This window comes from Cydia strobilella, chromosome Z (assembly GCF_947568885.1).
Source record: "Cydia strobilella chromosome Z, ilCydStro3.1, whole genome shotgun sequence".
Lineage (NCBI taxonomy): Eukaryota > Metazoa > Arthropoda > Insecta > Lepidoptera > Tortricidae > Cydia > Cydia strobilella.
Genome location: NC_086068.1, coordinates 16,135,186 through 16,141,185, shown reverse-complemented (window position 1 = coordinate 16,141,185; position 6,000 = coordinate 16,135,186).

Sequence of the window (6,000 nt, the reverse complement as noted above, 5' to 3'; positions counted from 1 at the left end):
TAGGGCCATAGGGCGATGAGCTAAACCGCGGGCAGACGGACGGGCAGAGAGAGAAAGACACACGAACGGCCGTATTCGAATAATGCTTTCAATTTCAATTTCTTGAACCAAAAACGTCAATTGATGGATCGTGGCTTTGACATCTTATAAGAATTTATCAATTATGGAGAGCCAAATATCAATTTTTAGGGTTCCGTACCTCAAAAGGAAAAAACGGAACCCTTATAGGATCACTCGTGCGTCTGTCTGTCCGTCTGTCACAGCCTATTTTCTCCAAAACTACTGGACCGATTAAGTTGATATTTGGTACACATATGTAAGTTTGTGACCCAAAGACAGACATGTTACGTAAACAAATGAATTTTAAACATGGGGGGCACTTTTGGGGGGTAAATGAGGAAATAAAAAAATAAAGTTTTTCAAACTATATCCTGTTACATATCAAATGAAAGAACTCATTTTGAGAATATCAAATATATTTTTTTTATAATTTTATGATAAACAGTTTAGAAGTTATTCAAGAAGATGGTCAAAAAATGACCATTCCCCCCGCTTTATCTCCGAAACTACTAGGTCTAAAATTTAAAACAAAATACGTAATATAGTTCTTTACCTATAGATTACAGGAAAACCTATTAGAAATGTGCAGTCAAGCGGGAGTCAGACTTAATTATTTAGTTTTTGATCCGACCTCTACGAGTTTATTAAAGACATTTCTCTCACGTTTCACATAGAAAACTACATTGTTTAAAGTTGTGTAATGTACGGAACCCTTGGAACGCGAGTCCGACTCGCACTTGGCCGGTTTTTTATGTTTCAATAGTGAAAGTGACTCCCACATCTTCCTTAAAATGTTCAGGTCCCTATATGAAATAATTATCAAGTCTAACAAACGTCGTACCTCGTAAGGTGTGTTACCCTAATACAATTTCAATTACATACTTAGTGATCTGTGCATAGTCGAATAAGATACTCGATGAGAACAATGATGCAACACTTACATAAGTACCTACCTATTTAGATATTAGGAATTTAATCTTACGTATGTAAGACAGTTTTCTGTGGCTGTCACGCTATCAGTTTTGGAATAACTTAGCTGCAAGGTTGTATTTAATTAGCAGCAGCTCGAAAACTCAAAATGCCATAATTAATAGTCACTAGAATTTGTATCATCTATAATCTAAGAAATATTTACTGTTGTTAACAATAGCTGTACCAATTTTTTTTCACATGCGCCTTTTCAAGATAGATAGAAAACTTCACATTGAGCATTCAGACTTAAAGGTAGAAACCTACGATGCCATATACCTACATACATACACAGTGACATTTATATGAAAAGTCGTTCATTAATATCTTGCCTATAGTGTACAATAGGTACTATTAGAACTTATTTCTTTCTAACGCTTAATAATAAAACTAGGTTCGATTAGTAATATATTACAAGATATAAATTTACAATATACCTACTTTGCAAATAATAAAACACTGTCTTTGTTCAACCGTCAGTTGATACATTCATGATTGCTATAGATACTACACTGCTACCTATTTAATTTAATCAGAATCATACAGGGTGGCTCAAAAATGCATTAAAAATTAAAACTACAATAATAACTAAAACTATTATCTTCAAAATATTGGCTTTGATACACAAATGTTTGTTAAAATTATCAACACTATACCGCATTAAAGAAAAATGTCAACTTATATGTTATATGTTGTGCCAACCTGTACATTATCCCGCTGCCACTTTGTCATATTAATTCATATTCAAAATGAAATCATTTTCTCGTCTAGGTGTGCAGTTACAGTGTGCTCTAAGATTCAGTGTTACCGAGCAGCAATAATCAATTTACATAGTATTGTCAGCGTATTTACGAACACTTGTATTAACTAAATATTAAACAGGTATTCGTATTTCTTTATTGGTGCTCATTTAAAGTTTCAACTTACCCCTTTTAATTCCACAATTATGTTTCATTAAGTCTAAATCAGAAAATAATAGTTGCGAGTTTTAATGGTTTAAAGTAAAGAAAACATCACCATAGACATCGCGACAAAAAATTATAATGTAAAACATTCATTGCAAATGCAATCCAAATTAATGCTCTTAAGAGAGGGCTAAAGCAAGAATGTAGTTTATATGTACATTGAATTGTTAGACGATCTAATCAAGGGAACATGCCATGAAAAAGATCACATGGGAATAACTATCCCTATTATATTTTCAAGATCAGACCCTACCAAAAACAATATTTAAACAATATATTGGGTGCTTCCCGTTGTCTCAGAAACATTAAATTAGAAAAGTTATGTCTTACAAAGTAAAGGATAACTTTGATGTCAAATTGATACTCGTTTATATGTATTATACGTACAGTTCGGTGTATGGTGACAACTGCAAGTTTGTACTCGTACCTTGATCATAGCCACATTTCATATTCGTAGAATTCACTAGTCACATATATAGTACTATTTGTTCCATAACTACTTATTAGGTATCTGTTTCCGCTCACGAAGGCAACAATAACAAAAGTGACTAAACATGAACCGATTGGGAACAGAGACCAACATGTTTATTCCTGGGTCAAACCATTTTAAGATAACTTACCTATCATTGATTTCCGTTTGATGTTCATTTTCCGCCAACCTCCTGATGTCTATATCATTTATTTTGAAATTAGGGTTGACTCTGGATATAAAAAGCATATATATATAATACCTACACAATTGTTTTGTATTTAATTTAGTGATAAGGGATATAATTAGAGTTCTGCACTTTGGCCGGTTAAAAATCCTAAAAGCTCGTACTAAACCTTTGTTACCAAGGATTTGGCTCTTACTAAAATGGTAAACATAAAAGCGAGTTGCATTGCTTCCCAACGTTGCTAAAAACCATTTCTCTATCTAACGTGAAGTTATTTCTTTTTTTTTAGGGCGTAGCTGTTGTGTGTCTAATATAATGTTGATTTATTGCCATACACGTGACTATAGATGCCATATTTAATATGAACACATAATATATAAATAACATTAGGTAGTACATTATGACCTTAGCCGAATAAGTTTTATTTCTCTTAAACCAATATTGTACCTCACTGTTTTCCGTTCTAACTTATTTCTATGCCTTTCTATAATTATATATGTTTCATTATAGGTACTTCACATGTAATAACTAAATGTATTTTTGTTTGTAATGAGTAGTTAGTTAAGAATATTGACTAAGTCACAAGATAATTTATTACCAATGACATGTTTTGAACTCTTTTTTATATTTTAATTGTTAAGTGTAAAAAGTTGATATAGATATTTTGATGAGATAGCTACGGATTTGATGTATTTTTTGTATAATTGTAAATTTGCAAGATGTGTGATTGCCTAACTCCGTAATTTTATTTAACAGGGCACGTATTATTCAACATACATACATACATACAAGTCTCAATAATATTGCGTGTCTCATTTCATATTATATGTTTAATTATGAAATAAGACGCGCTCTACCAATAGAAATAAAAACCGTGAATATTAAGCTATGTTTAGACTGGCATGAACTTGCATGCAATTCTCATTACATTGCGGTATCTGATCAAACTTTTGAATGCAGTTTACCTCAGTAGTCGGCAAATTGCATGCAAGTTCTTGCTAGTCTAAACCTCGCTTTATACCGCACATAATATGAACATAGTATTATATTATTTAAATTTAGTACCGCCACCGAAGATATATATATATATATAATCATGACAAATGAAAATACCTAAATAATATGACTAGACATTGTTATCGTCTAATATTTTACTTGCTAAATCACTGTGCCATAACACTTTCTTTAATTGGATGTTACCCTACTCGTACGTTAGTTGCATTATCATAGAATGACAATTCGCCCGAGACATAACGACTTTTAGAAATAGACTTACCTGCCTAAAGTGCCTATTAGGAACTCATGAAAAACGGGGATTTTTATATAATATTCTGAATTTTACCAATTCAGAAATATATTTACTTATCTTAATTTAGAGATGTCAAAATTTAATTGTTTGTGTTATACAAACAATTAATTTTTTTTACAGCACAACAAAAGTAAGTAATGTAAGCAATTATGTTAATAAAAAAAAATAGCTATTTCTTTTAAAAGGGGGCAAAGTTGTTGTGTAACCCTTCATATATTGATTACCGAGCAAGCGAAAGATTCCAAAATGTAATCATGAGCGAGGGTTTCAAGGCACGAGGGTTAAACAAACTTTGCTACCGAGTGAAACACAATTTTTTCACGATCCCAAAACTTTACAAATCAAACACAAATGAACGCTATTACATATTTATCATTCATAAACATCATTTAAAAATTCTATCAGCCAACAACTCAAACCTTGCCAATCAACTTACTTTGCCACTCTTGTACAACTGTAAAATTCAAATTTCTCATCCGTTTTTGAAGGATAAAGAGAGCCTTTAAGAGCTGGTGTGGTGAGAATACATTTTCTTTCTTGTAAGTAGATACAAGACGTTGGTAAATTACGAAACATGTAAAAACCTGGCATCAATGATGATTATTCACATTCACAGATCGTGTGTCGTTGAGTAAGTACGTAGATTACGTACCTCACGTACCTGTGTATAGTATTGTGTACAACAAGATTAAAATGTCATAAATGTACCTATACTTATCCAAATAGGTAAGTATTATATAATTTGTATATTACTTATATTTTGTTTAGATACATATTGTAATTGTAAACCTACATTTACATCACCTACTCCACCTCACACTTTCTTAGATCAAATGAAGTAAACACTTTCGTTAATCAAATTAAAAATCATCAGTATGTTTGAGTAATATTAAGAACAATACACTCTAGGCGTCTCCGTTATACATAGGTAGGTAGCAAACAAAAATCTTGCCTTTAAGAGTGTCTTAAATTGACCCTTGTGAAGTGAGCATCTAGACTTATATTTACCCTTATTTAGTCAACTGTATAGCTAAGTAAGTTCTATCTCGGAAAGTGCGAAACCCTGTGATGTTTTCTGAAATTTGTTGAACTACAGGTACCTACAGATTGAGATAATTTAAACAAATGTTAGTTTTAATCACAATTTCCATTCGCTGTATTTTTTTACATATATATAGGTAGATAACGTGAGCTAATGTTTTTAAACTTTTTGTTTTACAAGACTGTATGTCCAGGTAGATTTGTATTTAGTATGAATTTGCGATACTGTTTATGGAAAACTTAACGAGCTAGTACTTTTATGAAATATTAAATACTGATAAGAAGATTACCCCGAAAGTTTTTTTCGAAAAACAGAACACCTGATTTACATAAAATTGGCTGGCTCGACTACAGATGGAATCGAAAATACTACAAATTGTAAGGTACCTAGGTATACATATTAACAGATATCTGAAACGTCGTTGAGTTACAAACCAAAAGCGCTTAATTGATTGGCGATCAAAGCCCTCGAAACACATAAAACAAAGTATTGCAGCCAATAGATGTTAATAAGTATATTATTGTAATTTTCACATTTCAAAACAAATTAAATATAGTCACATTAAATTTTGTATTAATATAGACACCTTTTTTCCATGGCTTCCCTTATAATGTATGTTAAATTGCAAACGTTTATCATCGAGGTTGTTCTGAGTTATACTGCATTTTCGGGTTGGTAGCCTTGGGAGGGTGTTGGTTTTAAACTCCAACAACGTCCTATAGGATCATTTCCTAAGGGCCGATACAGACGGACTGCAACCCGGCGTTGCAGTTGGCGTACAGTTGGCGTGCAGTCGGCGTGCAGTTCCCATACAAGTTGCAGTCGGGTTGCAGTCCGTCTGCACCGGCCCTAATTAGCCTTACTAATCGGCCTTCCAACAACATGCCACTACAAATGTGTAACTTATGTAAGGGAGCAACGCACTGATAATCATTAAATTTATAATTACATTTCAATAGAAAGGTGTCATTGATAAGGCCATAACATAGCATAGCATAG